The sequence below is a fragment of the Ranitomeya imitator genome, chromosome 2 (genome assembly GCF_032444005.1).
Source record: "Ranitomeya imitator isolate aRanImi1 chromosome 2, aRanImi1.pri, whole genome shotgun sequence".
Taxonomy (NCBI): Eukaryota; Metazoa; Chordata; class Amphibia; order Anura; family Dendrobatidae; genus Ranitomeya; species Ranitomeya imitator.
In genome coordinates, this window is record NC_091283.1 from 250,428,750 (window position 1) to 250,448,564 (window position 19,815).

The window sequence follows — 19,815 nt, forward strand, 5'->3', positions numbered from 1 at the left end:
ACCCCTTCATGACCCAGCCTATTTTGACCTTAATGACCTGGCCGTTTTTTGCAATTCTGACCAGTGTCCCTTTATGAGGTAATAACTCAGGAACACTTCAACGGATCCTAGCGGTTCTGAGACTGTTTTTTCGTGACATATTGGGCTTCATGTTATTGGTAAATTTAGGTCAATAAATTGTGTGTTTATTTGTGATAAAAACAGAAATTTGGCGAAAATTTTGAAAATTTCGCAATTTTCACATTTTGAATTTTTATTCTGTTAAAGCAGAGAGTTTTGTGACACAAAATAGTTAATAAATAACATTTCCCACATGTCTACTTTACATCAGCACAATTTTGGAAACAAATTTTTTTTTTGCTAGGAAGTTATAAGGGTTAAAATTTGACCAGCGATTTCTCATTTTTACAACGAAATTTACAAAACCCTTTTTTTTTTTGGGACCACCTCACATTTGAAGTCAGTTTGAGGGGTCTATATGGCTAAAAATACCCAAAAGTGACACCATTCTAAAATCTGCACCCCTCAAGGTGCTCAAAACCACATTCAAGAAGTTTATTATCCCTTCAGGTGTTTCACAGCAGCAGAAGCAACATGGAAGCAAAAAATGAACATTTAACTTTTTAGTCACAAAAATGATCTTTTAGCAACAATTTTTTATTTTCCCAATGGTAAAAGGAGAAACTGAACCACGAACGTTATTGTACAATTTGACCTGAGTACGCTGATACCTCATATGTGGGGGTAAACCACTGTTTGGGCGCACGGCAGGGCTTGGAATGGAAGGAGCGCCATTTGACTTTTTGAATGAAAAATTGGCTCCACTCTTTAGCGGACACCATGTCACGTTTGGAGAGCCCCCGTGTGCCTAAAAATTGGAGCTCCCCCACAAGTGACCCCATTTTGGAAACTAGACACCCCAAGGAACTTATCTAGATGCATAGTGAGCACTTTAAACCCCCAGGTGCTTCACAAATTGATCTGTAAAAATGAAAAAGTACTTTTTTTCACAAAAAATTTCTTTTCGCCTCAATTTTTTCATTTTCACATGGGCAATAAGATTAAATGGATCCTAAAATGTGTTGGGCGATTTCTCCCGAGTACAGTGATACCTCACATGTGCGGGTAAACCACTGTTTGGGCACATGGTAAGGCTCGGAAGGGAAGGAGCGCCATTTGACTTTTTGAATTGAAAATTAGCTCCAATTGTTAGCGCGACATGTTGTTTGGAGAGCCCCTGTGTGCCTAAACATTGGAGCTCCCCCACAAGTGACCCCATTTTGGAAACTAGACCCCCCAAGGAACTTATCTCGATGCATATTGAGCACTTTAAACCCCCAAGTGCTTCACAGAAGTTTATAACGCAGAGCCATGAAAATAAAAAATAATTTTTCTTTCCTCAAAAATGATTTTTTAGCCTGGAATTTCCTATTTTGCCAAGGGTAATAGGAGAAATTGGACCACAGACGTTGTTGTCCAGTTTATCCTGAGTACGCTGATGCCCCACATGTGGGGGTAAACCACTGTTTGGGCGCACAGCAGGGCTCGGAAGTGAAGGCATGCCATTTGGCTTTTTAAATGGAAAATTAGCTCCAATCATTAGCGGACACCATGTCACGTTTGGAGATCCCCTGTGTGCCTAAACATTGGAGATCCCCCACAAATGACCCCATTTTGGAAACTAGACCCCCAAAGGAACTAATCTAGATGTGTCGTGAGGACTTTGAACCCCCAACTGCTTCACAGAAGTTTATAACGCAGAGCCATGAAAATTAAAAAAAAAATTTCTTTTCTCAAAATTGATTTTTTAGCCTGCAATTTTTTATTTTCCCAAGGGTAACAGGAGAAATTTGACCCCAAAAGTTGTTGTCCAGTTTCTCCTGAGTACGCTGATACCCCATATGTGGGGGTAAACCACTGTTTGGGCACATGCCGGGGCTCGGAAGTGAAGTAGTGACGTTTTGAAATGCAGACTTTGATGGAATTCTCTGCGAGCGTCACGTTGCGTTTGCAGAGCCCCTGATGTGGCTAAACAGTAGAAACCCCCCACAAGTGACGCCATTTTGGAAACTAGACTCTGAAAGGAACTTATCTAGATGTGTGGTGAGCACTTTGAACCCCCAAGTGCTTCACAGAAGTTTATAACACAGAGCCGTGAAAATAATAAATACGTTTTCTTTCCTCAAAAATAATTTTTTAGCCCAGAATTTTTTATTTTCCCAAGGGTTACAGGAGAAATTGGACCCCAAAAGTTGTTGTCCAGTTTCTCCTGAATACGCTTATACCCCATGTGTGGGGGTAAACCACTGTTTGGGCACACGTCGGGGCTCAGAAGGGAAGTAGTGACTTTTGAAATGCAGACTTTGATGGAATGGTCTGCGGGCGTCACGTTGCGTTTGCAAAGCCCCTGGTGTGCCTAAACAGTAAAAAACCCCACAAGTGACCCCCTTTTAGAAATTAGACCCCAAAGGAACTTATCTAGATATGTGGTGAGCACTTTGAACCCCTAAGTGCTTCACAGACGTTTGCAACGCAGAGCCGTGAAAATAAAAAATCATTTTTCTTTCCTCAAAAATGATGTTTTAGCAAGCAATTTTTTATTTTCACAAGGGTAACAGGAGAAATTGGACCCCACTAATTGTTGCACAGTTTGTCCTGAGTACACTGATACCCCATATGTGGGGGTAAACCACTGTTTGGGAACACGTCGGGGCTCGGAACTGAGGGAGCACCATTTGACTTTTTGAATACAAGATTGGCTGGAATCAATGGTGGCGCCATGTTGCGTTTGGAGACCCCCTGATGTGCCTAAACAGTGGAAACCCCTCAATTCTACCTCCAACACTAACCCCAACACACCCCTAACCCTAATCCCAACTGTAGCCATAACCCTAATCACAGCCCTAACCCCAACACACCCGTAACCCTAATCACACCCCTAACCACAACCCTAATTCAAACCCTAACCCTAAGGCTATGTGCCCACGTTGCGGATTCGTGTGAGATTTTTCAGCACCATTTTTGAAAAATCCGCGGGTAAAAGGCACTGCGTTTTACCTGCAGATTTACTGCGGATTTCCAGTGTTTTTTGTGCGGATTTCACCTGCGGATTCCTATTGAGGAACAGGTGTAAAACGCTGCAGAATCCGAACAAAGAATTAACATGCGGCGGAAAATACAACGCAGCGTTTCCGCACGGTATTTTCTGAACCATGGGCACAGCGGATTTGGTTTTCCATAGGTTTACTGTTATGATCAGGTGGCCTTGGAGCAGCATGAAAACTTTCTCTGGAGAAGGTGGTAACTATACGGACCGCAAATCCTGATCTTAACACCGCAACTAGCCGTGGGGTGTGCCTAACAAAACCTAGACACCTCGACACAGCTGGAGAACTAAATACCCCTAAAGATGGAAATAGGAAAACTATCTTGCCTCAGAGTAGACCCCCAAAGGATAGGCAAGCCCCCCACAAATAATGACTGTGAGTTGGAGAGGAAAAGACACACGCAGGCAGAAAACAGGCTTAGCAAAGGAGGCCACTTCTAGCTAAATACAAAAGGACAGGACAGGATACTAAGCGGTCAGCATAAAAATACTACTACAAAAATATCCACAGCAGAAAATACAAAACTCCACCACCTAACTAAAGATGTGGAGAGTATAACTGCAACTCCAGAGAATCCAACCAGACTGAGAAAAGCAACTGACACAGTCAAAGATGGAGCAAATAGAAACAAAAGATCAACACTGAAAATAAGCACACAGCAAGTGTGCTTCAGAAAAAGAAACAGACACTTATCTTTGCTGTACTGGCAGCTAAGCAGGTAAGGCCAGGCAGAGATCCAATACTTCCAAAGAAACATTGACAACTGGCCAGGGCTAATGAATCCTGCACACTTGAATATCCCAGTCAGAACAGCAATTAGCAGATACACCTGGCCAGGACTGTGACTCGGAGACAACTGCATTCCCAGCTACAACCACTGGAGGGAACCCAAGAGCAGAATTCACAACAGTACCCCCCCTTGAGGAGGGGTCACCGAACCCTCACCAGGACCTCCAGGACGATCAGGATGAGCCAGATGAAAGGCACGGACCAAATCAGCAGCATGGACATCAGAGGCAAAAACACAAAAATTATCCTCCTGGCCATAACCCTTCCATTTGACAAGGTACTGAAGCCTCCGCCTCGAAAAACGGGAATCCAAAATCTTCTCAACAACATATTCCAACTCCCCATCAACCAACACAGGGGCCGGAGGATCAACAGAGGGAACCACTGGCTCCACATATTTCCGCAACAAAGATCTATGGAAGACATTATGGATAGCAAAAGAGGCCGGAAGCGCCAGTCGAAAAGACACCGGATTAATAATCTCAGAAATCCTATAAGGACCAATAAACCGAGGCTTAAACTTAGGAGAAGAGACCTTCATAGGAACATGACGGGAAGACAACCAAACCAGATCCCCAACCAGAAGCCGGGAACCAACACACCGACGACGGTTAGCAAAACGTTGAGCCTCCTCCTGAGGCAACACCAAATTGTCCATCACATGAGCCCAAATCTGCTGCAACCTGTCAACCACAGAATCCACACCAGGACAGTCAGAAGGCTCAACCTGCCCAGAAGAAAAACGAGGATGAAAACCAAAATTACAAAAGAAAGGTGAAACCAAAGTAGCCGAACTAGCCCGATTATTAAGGGCAAACTCGGCCAATGGCAAAAAAGCCACCCAATCATCCTGATCAGCAGACACAAAGCATCTCAAATAAGTCTCCAAAGTCTGATTAGTTCGCTCGGTATGGCCGTTTGTCTGAGGATGAAATGCAGAAGAAAAAGACAAATCAATGCCCAGCTTGGCACAAAAGGCCCGCCAAAACCTAGAAACAAACTGGGAACCTCTGTCGGACACAATATTCTCCGGAATACATTGCAAACGGACCACATGCTGAAAAAACAACGGAAGCAAATCAGAAGAAGAAGGCAATATAGGCAAAGGCACCAAATGAACCATCTTAGAGAATCGGTCACAAACAACCCAGATAACCGACATCCTCTGGGAAACAGAAAGATCGGAAATAAAATCCATAGAAATATGCGTCCAGGGCCTCTCAGGGACCGGCAAAGGCAAAAGCAACCCACTAGCACGGGAGCAACAAGGCTTGGCCCGCACACAAGTCCCACAGGACTGCACAAAAGAATGCACATCACGCGACAAAGAAGGCCACCAAAAGGACCTACCAACCAAGTCTCTGGTACCAAAAATGCCAGGATGACCAGCCAACATGGAACAATGAACCTCAGAAATTACTCTACTAGTCCATCTGTCAGTAACAAACAGTTTCGCCACAGGACAACGGTCAGGTTTGTCAGCCTGAAATTCCTGAAGAACCCATCGTAAATCAGGAGAAATGGCAGAAAGGACCACCCCTTCTTTCAGAATACCGACCGGTTCCAAGACCTCAGGAGAATCAGGCAAAAAACTCCTAGAGAGGGCATCAGCCTTAATATTCTTAGAACCCGGAAGGTACGAGACCACGAAATCAAAACGAGAAAAAAACAAGGACCATCGAGCCTGTCTAGGATTCAACCGTTTGGCAGACTCGAGGTAAATCAGATTCTTATGATCGGTCAAGACCTCAATACGGTGCTTAGTACCCTCAAGCCAATGTCGCCACTCCTCAAATGCTCACTTCATAGCCAACAACTCCCGATTGTCGACATCATAATTGTGTTCAGCAGGCGAAAACTTACAGGAAAAGAAGGCACACGGTTTCATTAAGAAACCAACAGGATCCCTCTGAGACAAAACAGCCCCTGCCCCAATCTCAGAAGCGTCAACCTCAACCTGAAACAGAAGAGAAACATCCGGTTGACGCAACACTGGAGCAGAAGTAAAACGACGTTTAAGTTCCTGAAAGGCAGAGACAGCCGCAGGGGACCAATTCGCCACATCAGCGCCCTTCTTCGTCAAATCAGTCAACGGTTTAACCACGCTGGAAAAATTAGCAATGAAATGACGATAAAAATGAGCAAAACCCCAAAATTTCTGAAGGCTCTTCACGGATGTGGGCTGAATCCAATCATGAATGGCCTGAACCTTAACCCCTTCATGACCGGGGGATTTTTCGTTTTTCCGTGTTCGTTTTTCGCTCCCCTCCTTCCCATAGCCATAACTTTTTTATTTTTCTGTCAATTTGGCCATGTGAGGGCTTATTTTTTGTGGGACGAGTTGTACTTTTGAACGACATCATTGGTTTTAGCATGTCGTGTACTAGAAAACGGGAAAAAAAAATTCCAAGTACGGTGAAATTGCAAAAAAAGAGCAATCCCACATTGGTTTTTTGTTTGGCTTTTTTGCTAGGTTCACTAAGGGACTTTCTCTAAGTTGCGGACACAGCCGATACCTGGGGACTGTGTATTGGGACTCCTTGCCACTGCGGATCCCTTGAGGACACGGACTTTCATGGACCTATATGGATTCCATGTGACTGAACCTTTTTCTTGGACTATTTGAACAGACCCACTGGTTTTTGCATCGCATTGAATACAACTCCCCTGATGATTCTCCCTCATTGGAGTTGAAACGCGTTGGGAGATATAGAGACATTGCATTTATTTTGCATTTTCGTTGGTTGGTGGGTGTCCATAGTAGGACTTATTTGGGGCCTGTCCTTGTTAGGGCAGGAGCTCTTAGGGGGGTTTTACAGGGAAGATAGCAGTGACACATCTTTCCCCTACCCTCCAGTCCAATGCTTATTTTTGATACCACTCCCCTGACAGAAGCGTGAGGGAGTACCTCTATGTCCGTCTAATTGGTAAGACCGCTCCAATTTTTTATCTTGCGCACTGATTCACTTGAGCACATTGTTTAATGTCTATATATGTGTTGGTTAGGATCCGAGTTTTTTATTTATTTATATATATTAAAAGTTACATTTTATTAAGTGGATATCCTCCACAGCTATTTCCATAGGTTCACTAAATGCTAAAACTGACCTGCTATTATGATTCTCCAGGTCAGTACGAGTTCATAGACACCTAACATGACTAGGTTATTTTTTATCTAAGTGGTGAAAAAAAATTCCAAACTTTGCTAAACAAAAAAAAAAAAATGGCGCCATTTTCCGATACTCGTAGCGTCTCCATTTTTCGTGATCTGGGGTCGGTTGAGAGCTTATTTTTTGCGTGCCGAGATGATGTTTTTAATGATAGCATTTCGGTGCAAATACGTTCTTTTGATCGCCCGTTATTGCATTTTAATGCAATGTCGCGGCGACCAAAAAAACGTAATTCTGGCGTTTCTAATTTTTTTCCCGCTACGCTGTTTAGCGATCAGGTTAATACTTTTTTTTAATTGATAGATCGGGCGATTCTGAGTGCGGCGATACCAAATATGCGTAGATTTGATTTTTTTTTATTGATTTATTTTGATTGGGGCGAAAGGGGGGTGATTTAAACTGTTATGTTTTTTTTATTTTTTTCACATTTTTTTACACTTTTTTTTTTAACTTTTGCCATGCTTCAATAGCCTCCATGGGAGGCTAGAAGCAGGCACAACTCGATCGGCTCTGCTACATAGCAGCGATCTGCTGATCGCTGCTATGTAGCAGAAATGGAGGTGTGCTGTGAGCGCCGACCACAGGGTGGCGCTCACAGCCACCGGTCATCAGTAACCATAGAGGTCTCAAGGACCTCTATGGTTACAATATACAAGCATCGCCGACCCCCGATCATGTGACGGGGTCGGCGATTACGTCATTTCCGGCCGCCCGGCCGGAAGCGCTTAGTTAAATGCCGCTGTCTGCGTTTGACAGCGGCATTTAACTAGTTAATAGGTGCGGGCAAATCGCGATTCTGCCCGCGCCTCTTACGGGCACATGTCAGCTGTTCAAAACAGCTGACATGTCCCGGCTTTGGTGCGGGCTCACCGCGGAGCCCTGCATCAAAGCAGGGGAGCTGGCATCGGACGGTATAGTACGTCCGATGCCGGTAAGCGGTTAACCGGATCCATCTCTATAGACGAGGGAGAAAAAATAAAGCCCAAAAAGGAGACCTTCTGCACCCCAAAAAGACACTTAGACCCTTTCACAAACAGGGCATTGTCACGAAGGATCTGAAATACCATCCTGACCTGCTGCACATGAGACTCCCAATCATCGGAAAAAATCAAAATATCATCCAAATATACAATCAAGAATTTATCAAGATAATTCCGGAAGATATCATGCATGAAGGACTGAAAAACAGATGGAGCATTAGAGAGTCCGAATGGCATCACCAGGTATTCAAAATGGCCTTCGGGCGTGTTAAACGCAGTTTTCCATTCATCACCCTGCTTAATACGAACAAGATTATACACCCCCCAAAGGTCAATCTTAGTAAACCAACTAGCTCCCTTAACCCTAGCAAACAAATCGGAAAGCAAAGGTAATGGGTATTGAAACTTGACCGTAATCTTATTCAAGAGGCGATAATCAATACAGGGTCTTAAGGAACCATCTTTTTTAGCAAGAAAAAAGAACCCCGCTCCCAATGGTGAAGAAGATGGCCGAATATGCCCTTTCTCCAAAGACTCCTTAATATAGCTCCGCATGGCGGCATGTTCAGGTACAGACAGGTTGAAAAGTCGTCCCTTAGGAAACTTACAGCCTGGAATCAAGTCAATAGCACAATCACAGTCCCTGTGCGGTGGAAGGAAACTGGATTTGGGCTCATCGAATACATCCTGAAAATCAGACAAAAACTCCGGAATTTCAGAAGAGGAAGAAGGGGCGATAGACATCAGAGGAACATCATTATGAATTCCCTGACAACCCCAACTAGTCACAGACATGGACTTCCAATCCAACACAGGATTATGTACCTGCAACCATGGAAAACCCAGCACGATAGCATCATGCAAATTATGCAACACCAGAAATCGACAATTTTCCTGATGGGCTGGCGCCATGCGCATGGTCACCTGTGTCCAAAACTGGGGCTTATTTTTAGCCAAGGGTGTAGCATCAATGCCACTTAAAGGAATAGGGTTCAAAGTCCATTAAGTTCAAGGCAGCGCCTGAATCCACAAACACCATGACAGAAAATGATGACAATGAACAGATCAAGGACACAGATAACAGAAATTTAGGTTGTACAGTACTGATGGTAAATGAACTGGCGATCCTCTTTGTCCGCTTAGGGCAGACAGAAATGACATGAGAAGCATTGCCACAATAATAACACAACCTATTGAGACGTCTGAAACCTTGTCGTTCTGTTTTAGACAGAATCCTATCACACTGCATAGGCTCAGGAATTTGCTCTGAGGATAACGCCATAGAGCGCACAGTTCTGCGCTCCCGCAAGCGCCGGTCAATCTGAATGGCCAGAGACATAGAATCACTCAGATTGGAGGGTGTGGGAAACCCCACCATAACATCTTTAATGGATTCAGAAAGACCCTTTCTGAAAATTGCAGTCAAAGCATCATTATTCCATTTAGTCAACACAGACCATTTTCTGAATTTCTGACAATACAATTCAGCCGCCTCTTGCCCCTGAGACAGGGTCAACAAGGTCTTCTCCGCTTGATCCACCGAATTAGGTAAATCATACAGTAATCCTAATGCCTGAAAGAAGGAGTCTACATTAAGCAAAGCAGGATCCCCAGATTCCAGGGAAAATGCCCAATCCTGTGGATCACCACGCAGCAAGGAGATGATGATTTTAACTTGTTGAATGTAATCACCAGAGGATCGAGGTTTCAATGCAAAAAAACAGTTTACAGTTGTTTTTAAAACTCAAAAATTTGGACCTGTCACCAAAAAACAAATCAGGAGTAGGAAACTTCAGTTCTAAAGCCGGAGTCTGAACAATGTAATCAGAAATACCCTGTACCCTAGCAGCAAGCTGGTCTACACGAGAAGCTAATTCCTGAATATTCATGCTAGCACAAGGCTCTTCAGCCACCCAGAGATTAAGAGGGAGGAGAAGACAAAGTAAACTGAGGAAAAAAAATTGCTCAAGACCTTTCCTCCCTTCTTCTGAGATGCATTTAACTCATTGTTGGCCAGTTGTACTGTTATGATCAGGTGGCCTTAGAGCAGCATGAAAACTTTCTCTGGAGTAGGTGGTAACTATACAGACCGCAAACCCTGATCTTAACACCGCAACTAGAAGTAGCCGTGGGGTGTGCCTAACAAAACCTAGACACCTCGACACAGCCGGAGAACTAAATACCCCTAAAGATGGAAATAGGAAAACTATCTTGCCTCAGAGTAAACCCCCAAAGGATAGGCAGCCCCCCACAAATAATGACTGTGAGTTGGAGAGGAAAAGACACACGCAGGCAGAAAACAGGCTTAGCAAAGGAGGCCACTTCTAGCTAAATAGAAAAGGACAGGACAGGATACTAAGCGGTCAGCAAGTGTGCTTCAGAAAAAGAAACAGACACTTATCTTTGCTGAACTGGCAGCTAAGCAGGTGATGCCAGGCAGAGATCCAATACTTCCAAAGAAACATTGACAACTGGCCAGGGCTAATGAATCCTGCACACTTAAATATCCCAGTCAGAACAGCAATTAGCAGATACACCTGGCCAGGACTGTGACTCAGAGACAACTGCATTTCCAGCTACAACCACTGGAGGGAACCCAAGAGCAGAATTCACAACAGTTTACATGGTACTGTAAACCTGATCTAACACTGCTGCGAATCCGCAGCGGCGAATCGGCTGCGGATCCGCAGCCAAATCCGCACCATGTGCACATAGCCTAATTCTAAAGGTATGTGCACATGCTGCGGAAAACGCTGCGGATCTGCAGCAGTTTCCCATGAGCTTACATTTCAATGTAAACCTATGGGAAACAAAAATCGCTGTACACATGCTGCAGAAAAACTGCACGGAAACGCAGCGGTTTACATTCCGCAGCATGTCACTTCTTTCTGCGGATTCCGCAGCGGTTTTACAACTGCTCCAATAGAAAATCGCAGTTGTAAAACCGCAGTGAAATGCGCAGAAAAACCGCGGTAAATCCGCGATAAATTCGCAGCGGTTTAGCACTGCGGATTTATCAAATCCGCTGCGGAAAAATCCGCAGAGGACCAGAATACGTTTGCACATACCGAAACCCTAACCCTAATTTTTACCCCAACCTTAGTGGAAAAAAAAAATAAATTCTTTATTTAATTATTGTCCCTACCTATGGGGGTGACAAAGGGGGAGGGGTCATTGACTATTTTTTTATTTTGATCACTGTGATAGGTTTTATCACAGTGATCAAAATACACTTTGGAATGAATCGGCCGGCAGATTCGGCGGGCGCACTGCGCATGCGCCCGCCATTTTGGAAGATAGCGGCGCCCATAGAGAAGACGGACGGACCGCGGGAGGCTCAGTAAGTATGATGGGGTGGGGGGGAGCACGGGGGGGTGGATCGGAGCATGGGGGTGGTGGATCAGAGCACGGGGTGGATCGGAGCATGGAGGGGGTGGATCGGAGTGCAAGGGGTTGAATTGGAGCACAGGGGGTGGGATTGGAGCACAGTGGGAGCGGACAAGAGCACGGGGGGAGCGGACAGGAGGACGGAGGGGAGCGGAGCAGTGTGTAGGACTGATCGGAGGACTGGGGGGGGATCGGTGGCGGTGGGGTGGGGGGCAGACCAGTGTTTCCAGCCATGGCCGATGATATTGCAGCATCGGCCATGGCTGGATTGTAATATTTCACCAGTTTTAATAGGTGAAAAATTACAAATCGCTCTGATTGGCTGTTGAAAGTGAAACTGCCAATCAGAGCGTTCGTAGCCACGGGGAGGGAAGGGGGGTGAACCCTGGGCTGTACTACCACTCCCCTTGTCCCTGCAGATTGGGTGTAATGTGTGTAATTGGAGTTAACCCTTTCACCAGATCTGCAGGGACGCGATCATTCTGTGACATAGCATATGCGTCACAGGTCGGATTGGCACCGACTTTCATTACGCATACGCTGTGTCACAGGTCGGGAATGGGTTAAACAAACCAATTTCTAAAGAAGAGATACTTTCATCAATAAAAAATTCCAAAAATTGTAAAGCCCCTGGTCCGGACGGATATTCTGCTGAATTTGTTACATTTTTATCCTCTGAGTTCGCACCAATATTGACACAGTTAGCTAATAGAATCGTTGAGGGAGACCACTTATTCCCTTCAGCTAATAGGGCCTAGATCAATCTAATCATAAAGCCTGGAAAAGACCCTACTTTGCCATCCTCCTATAGACCTATATCATTAATTAACACCAATATTAAATTAATTTAGAAAATATTAGCAGATAGATTGGCCGTAATCCTTCCAGATATTATTTTGCAGTCTCAGGCAGGCTTTATAAGAGGCAGATCAGCAACCTTAAATGTACGTAAGGTTCTACTGGCACTCGATAAGATCCATTCTACCAAGATATGCCCGGATGGGAGTGATGCTCTGGCATTAGTTACCATTAGTGTTGAGCATTCCGATACTGCAAGTATCGGGTATAGGCCGATATTTGCGGTATCGGAATTCCGATACCGAGTTCCGATATTTTTGTGATATCGGGAATCGGTATCGGGATTTAGATTAATGTGTAAAATAAAGAATAAAAATAAAAAATATTGATATACTTACCCTCGGACGGGCCCTGGTTGTCACCGCTGCAATCGCCATGTTTTTCTTCCTATGAATGAGCTTGTTAAGCACCTTCGATGACGTCGCGGCTTGTGATTGGTCGCTGAGCGGTCATGTGACCGCTCACGCGACCAATCACAAGCCGCAACGTCATCGAAGGTTATTAACGCGCTCATTCCTAAGAATGAGCGCGTTAAGGACCTTCGATGATGTCGCGGCTTGTGATTGGTCACGTGTAGAGTTGAGCGACCTTGACCTTTTTAGAGTCGAGCCGGGTTTTGCGAAACCCGACTATGTCCAAAGTCGGGTCGAGTGAAATCGGCCGATTATGACGTAAAGTCGGGATCGACCGAAACACGAAACCCAATGCAAGTCAATGGGGCAGCATAGTCGGCAGTGAGTGGGGGCCAGGAAAACACCTAGAGTGGCCATTTTAATGTCAAAACCATCCATTCTTCTTAATGAAGCTTGTCAAGCGTAATTTACCTTATAATAATTGGAAGGCATTTGAAATTGGGGGTCATTTGGCTAAAGTTGTGGGGGGTAGGGCTGGTTCAAGTAATTAGTGGGCCCAGGAAATCTGGACCACGTCACGGCAGTGGAGCAGGGAGAGGTAAGTATTTCAACTTTGCAAGTGCTGTGAACCTGAGCAAGCAGGGGGGGCCCACTCGTTGGCATTGGCACTGGCACAGGGCCCCTCAAAGTACAGCGGTGTGTTTGCACGGCGGGGGCGCCTCCCACCGGCAGCAACACTTTTGCGTACTATGAGAGGCCCTGTGCCAGTGACGTCGCCAACTAGTATTCCTCCCCCCACCTGATGAAGGAACCTGCACTTTCATCTGCACCTTCCTCTTTGTCCCCGTGTAAGGTGGTATGGTATGCGGGAAGAGCAACCTGACTTTCAGCAGGGTCACAATGTTGTTGTGTAGCGTGCACGGGGAATGTTGCGTTATGGGTCAATGTACCAGCAGACTCATCTATCACTGGCTGGGCAATGGGCACGATGAAGTGGAAACACAGATATAGGCCCAAAGAAGAAAGTGGGCTAAATGCAGTTCAAAATTGGTAACACAGGAATAACCAGGGGGCATTGCAGTGGAGGACAACTGGAATGAGAGGCTGACACAGAGAGTAGGGCCAAATCAGTAAGTAGTCGAAATGCAGTTCAAAATTGGCAACCGTAGTAAACAGGCGGCACAGCTTTGTTCAGTGGAGGAGAACAGCAAGGAGTGGCAGACACCGATAGTAGGCCCCAAACCAACTAGTACGCCAAATGCAGTTGTTCCATTTAACCACAATTTAATGAGAGCCTGAAGATAGAAGCTCAGGAAAGGCAACCTGGGGAACACCTTGGAGTGTAACACACCATCTCTCTCCACCCCATACCCATTTTGTATGGCCTAATGCAGTGTACTTTTCTACAACTACTAAACGAGAGTCGGAAGACCGAAGCAATGGCAAGGAAACCTGGGGAACACCTTAGAGTGTAACACACCCTCTCTCTACACCCCATACCCAATTTGAAGGCCTAATGCAGTGTAGTTTCCAAGAACTACTAAACGAGAGCCGGAAGATCGAAGCTCAGGAAAGGCAACCTGGGGAACACCTTGGAGTGTAACACACCCTCTCGCTACACCCCATACCCAATTTGAAGGCCTAATGCAGCGTAGTTTCCAACAACTACTAAACGAGAGCCGGAAGATCGAAGCTCAGGAAAGGCAACCTGGGGAACACCTTGGAGTGTAACACACCCTCTCTCTACACCCCATACCCAATTTGAAGGCCTAATGCAGTGTAGTTTCCAAGAACTACTAAACGAGAGCCGGAAGATCGAAGCTCAGGAAAGGCAACCTGGGGAACACCTTGGAGTGTAACACACCCTCTCGCTACACCCCATACCCAATTTGAAGGCCTAATGCAGCGTAGTTTCCAACAACTACTAAACGAGAGCCGGAAGATCGAAGCTCAGGAAAGGCAACCTGGGGAACACCTTGGAGTGGAACACACCATCTCTCTACACCCCATACCCAATTTGAAGGCCTAATGCAGAGTAGTTTCCAAGAACTACTAAACGAGAGCCGGAAGATCGAAGCTCAGGAAAGGCAACCTGGGGAACACCTTGGAGTGTAACACAACGTCTCTCTACACGACGGAAGGGCTGATTCTTAGGAAGGAAGGCTGTTGGAAATAAGCATTGCGCGTCCGAGGGTGATTATATTCTTATTAGGTATATACTCACCCTCGGACGCGCCCTGCTTCTTTATTTGGAATGAATGTTTATTTGCAATGTGGTGTTGACTTTCTCTATTATTTTGGTAATTAATGATTTTATTATTTTCATTATTTTGCATCTTCTCGGCAATAATATAAAGAAGACGCGACAGGACAACACTCGGTGGATGCCATATGTGTGTTTTCAATTTAAAAAAACTTTCAGTTAACTACTTGCAGGAGAAAGTAATTGTAGCTGGTGGCCATTTTTAGTACTGTACCAGATTAGAGTTGTGTGTTTGTTTTTAATGTTAAAATGTCTGCATTTGATATCTCACCAGTATTTTCTTTTTTATAAGCAAAATACTTATTTTTATATTTTCTGATGTTGGTTCCAGGGGTACACGGCCAGCAGTGCCCTGGTCAGTGTAGTAGTAGTTGAAAGAATGGACCGCAGACAGGCATCGAAGGCCTAAAATAATAACACATGGCTGTAGGCAATTTTTAATTGGTTCCAGGGGTACACGGGCAGCAGTGACCTGGTCAGTGTAGTAGTAGTTGAAAGAATGGACCGCAGACAGGCATCGAAGGCCTAAAATAAAAAAATTGGGCTGGCTGTAGGCAATTTTAAATTGGTTCCAGGGGTACACGGGCAGCAGTGACCTGGTCAGTGTAGTAGTAGTTGAAAGAATGGACCGCAGACAGGCATCGAAGGCCTAACATAACAAACTTGGGCTGGCTGTAGGCACTTTTAAATTGGTTCCAGGGGTACACGGGCAGCAGTGGTCTGGTCAGTGGAAGTCTAGTGGAAGGAGTGACCGCAGACAGGCATCGAAGGCCTAAAATAATAACACATGGCTGTAGGCAATTTTAAATTGGTTCCAGGGGTACACGGACAGCAGTGGTGTGGTCAGTGGAGGCCTAGTGGAAGGAGTGACCGCAGACAGGCATCGAAGGCCTAAAATAATAACACATGGCTGTAGGCAATTTTAAATTGGTTCCAGGGGTACACGGGCAGCAGTGACCTGGTCAGTGTAGTAGTAGTTGAAAGAATGGACCGCAGACAGGCATCGAAGGCCTAAAATAAAAAAATTGGGCTGGCTGTAGGCAATTTTAAATTGGTTCCAGGGGTACACGGGCAGCAGTGACCTGGTCAGTGTAGTAGTAGTTGAAAGAATGGACCGCAGACAGGCATCGAAGGCCTAAAATAAAAAAATTGGGCTGGCTGTAGGCAATTTTAAATTGGTTCCAGGGGTACACGGGCAGCAGTGACCTGGTCAGTGTAGTAGTAGTTGAAAGAATGGACCGCAGACAGGCATCGAAGGCCTAAAATAAAAAAATTGGGCTGGCTGTAGGCAATTTTAAATTGGTTCCAGGGGTACACGGGCAGCAGTGGTCTGGTCAGTGGAAGTCTAGTGGAAGGAGTGACCGCAGACAGGCTTCGAAGGCCTAACATAACAAAATTGGGCTGGCTGTAGGCACTTTAAATTGGTTCCAGGGGTACATGGGCAGCAGTGTATGGTCAGTGGAAGTCTAGTGGAAGGAGTGACGGCAGACAGTCTTCGAAGGCCTAACATAACAAAATTGGGCTGACTGTAGGCACTTTTAAATTGGTTCCAGGGTAACACGGCCAGCAGTGGCCTGGTCAGTGTAGTAGTTGTAGAAAGAAGGGACCGCAGACAGGCTTCGAAGGCCTAACATAACAAAAATGTCAAAACAATGGTATTGTCAGTGCCAGGCATTGAAGGATGTCAGCGGCTAGACTACACATTGGTGAAGCTGTGAGAGATAATTTTGCTAGTGGTACAGCACTGTTTGAGCTGGGGGGGGGAACTGTCTTGTGGCCGGCGGTACAGGCACAGGGCCCCTCATATTACAACGGTGTGTCTGACGTTGGGTGCGCACCACCACCGCCAGAGACACTTTATTGTACTATGAGGGACCCAGTGGCAGTGCCGTCGACCAAAAGCGGCCACACCCACCTCTTCAGACAAACAGCACTCTCAAGGGTCCAAGCGCAAAGTGGCGATAGCACGGCCCCGTGTGGGGAGTTTGGCCATTTCGTGAGGTGGAAACATGTCGTATGCTGGACAATCAGGTGAAGAAAATTACGAGATTGGAAAAGTCATTCAGAATAGTCCACAGGCAAGACCTTTTCATAGGAAAGCTAGGTGTCAGCCGGGCAGGGTGGGGCAAAAGATTTTGAAATCCAGTTGTGGTTCATTTTAATGAAGGTTAGATCATCTACATTTTGGGTAGCCAGACGAGTCCTTTTTTCTGTTAGTATTGAACCTGCAGCACTGAATACTCTTTCTGATAGGACACTAGCTGCCGGGCAAGCAAGCTCCTGCAATGCATATTCTGCCAATTCTGGCCAGGTGTCTAATTTGGATGCCCAGTAATCAAATGGGAATGACGGTTGAGGGAGAACGTCGATAAGGGATGAAAAATAGTTTGTAACCATACTGGACAAATGTTGTCTCCTGTCACTTTGAATTGATGCTGCAGTACCTGTCCTGTCTGCGGTCATAGAAAAATCACTCCACAACCTGGTCAGAAAACCCCTCTGTCCAACGCCACTTCTGATTTCTGCCCCTCTAACACCTCTGGTCTGCTGGCCCCTGGAGCTCGTGTGAGAACGATCACGGGCGCTGTGTGCAGGGAATGCCAGAAGCAAACGGTCAACAAGAGTTGATTGTTTTGTTGCTAATATTAGTTCCAAGTTCTCATGTGGCATAATATTTTGCAATTTGCCTTTATAGCGAGGATCAAGGAGGCAGGCCAACCAGTAATCGTCATCGTTCATCATTTTTGTAATGCGTGTGTCCCTTTTGAGGATACGCAAGGCATAATCCGCCATGTGGGCCAAAGTTCCCGTTGTCAAATCTGCGGTTGTGCTTGGTTGAGGGGCAGTTGCAGGCAAATCTACGTCACTTGTGTCCCTCAAAAAACCAGAACCCGGCCTTGCCACGCCACCAATTTCCCGTGCCCCCGGGAAAGCTTCCTCATTAAAAATATACTCATCCCCATCATCCTCCTCATCCTCCACCTCCTCTTCGCCCGGTACCTCGTCATGTACACTGCCCTGACCAGACAATCGCTGACTGTCATCAAGGCTTTCCTCTTCCTCTGGTGCAGACGCCTGATCCTTTATGTGCGTCAAACTTTGCATCAGCAGACGCATTAGGGGGATGCTCATGCTTATTATGGCGTTGTCTGCACTAACCAGCCGTGTGCATTCCTCAAAACACTGAAGGACTTGACACATGTCTTGAATCTTCGACCACTGCACACCTGACAACTCCATGTCTGCCATCCTACTGCCTGCCCGTGTATGTGTATCCTCCCACAAAAACATAACAGCCCGCCTCTGTTCGCACAGTCTCTGAAGCATGTGCAGTGTTGAGTTCCACCTTGTTGCAACGTCTATGATTAGGCGATGCTGGGGAAGGTTCAAAGAACGCTGATAGGTCTGCATACGGCTGGAGTGTACAGGCGAACGGCGGATATGTGCGCAAAGTCCACGCACTTTGAGGAGCAGGTCGGATAACCCCGGATAACTTTTCAGGAAGCACTGCACCACCAGGTTTAAGGTGTGAGCCAGGCAAGGAATGTGTTTCAGTTGGGAAAGGGAGATGGCAGCCATGAAATTCCTTCCGTTATCACTCACTACCTTGCCTGCCTCAAGATCTACAGTGCCCAGCCACGACTGCGTTTCTTGCTGCAAGAACTCGGACAGAACTTCCGCGGTGTGTCTATTGTCGCCCAAACACTTCATAGCCAATACAGCCTGCTGACGTATGCCAGTAGCTGCCCCATAATGGGAGACCTGGTGTGCAACAGTGGCAGGTGCGGATGGAGTGTTTGTGCGACTGCGGTCTGTGGACGAGCTCTTGCTTCTGCAGGAGGACGAGGAGGAGGAGGAGGAGGGGGTGCGAACGGCTACAGACAACTGTTTACTAGACCGTGGGCTAGGCAGAACTGTCCCAAACTTGCTGTCCCCTGTGGACCCTGAATCCACCACATTTACCCAGTGTGCCGTGATGGACACGTAACGTCCCTGGCCATGCCTACTGGTCCATGCATCTGTTGTCAGGTGCACCTTTGTGCTCACAGATTGCCTGAGTGCATGGACGATGCGCTCTTTAACATGCTGGTGGAGGGCTGGGATGGCTTTTCTGGAAAAAAAGTGTCGACTGGGTAGCTCGTAGCGTGGTACAGCGTAGTCCATCAGGTCTTTGAAAGCTTCGCTTTCAACTAACCGGTAGGGCATCATCTCTAACGAGATTAGTCTAGCTATGTGGGCGTTCAAACCCTGTGTACGCGGATGCGAGGCTAAGTATTTCCTTTTTCTAACCATAGTCTCATGTAGGGTGAGCTGGACTGGAGAGCTGGAGATCGTGGAACTAGCGGGGGTGCCGGTGGACATGGCAGACTGAGAGACGGTGGGAGATGGTATTGTTGCCGCCGGTGCCCTAGATGCAGTGTTTCCTACTACGAAACTGGTGATTCCCTGACCCTGACTGCTTTGGCCTGGCAAAGATACCTGCACAGATACAGCAGGTGGTGCGCTAAATGGTGGTCCTACACTGCCGGAAGGGATGTTGCGTTGATGACTAGCTTCATTGGCCGAGGGTGCAACAACCTTAAGGGACGTTTGGTAGTTAGTCCAAGCTTTCAAATGCATGGTGGTTAAATGTCTATGCATGCAACTAGTATTGAGACTTTTCAGATTCTGACCTCTGCTTAAGGAAGTAGAACATTTTTGACAGATGACTTTGCGCTGATCAATTGGATGTTGTTTAAAAAAATGCCAGACTGCACTCTTTCTAGCATCGGATACCTTTTCAGGCATTGCAGACTGAGCTTTAACCGGATGGCCACGCTGTCCTCCACCAGGTTTTGGCTTTGCCACGCGTTTTGGGCAAGATACGGGCCCGGCAGATGGAACCTGTGGCGATGTTGATGCCTGCTG

At 46.2% G+C, this 19,815-nt stretch overlaps 1 protein-coding gene across 1 annotated transcript in view; it reads left to right on the plus strand.

The window, feature by feature from the left end:
• Positions 1-19,815, plus strand: part of LOC138662919 (gastrula zinc finger protein XlCGF57.1-like) — a 380,865-nt gene that overhangs the window by 86,584 nt on the left and 274,466 nt on the right. The window lies entirely within an intron of this gene.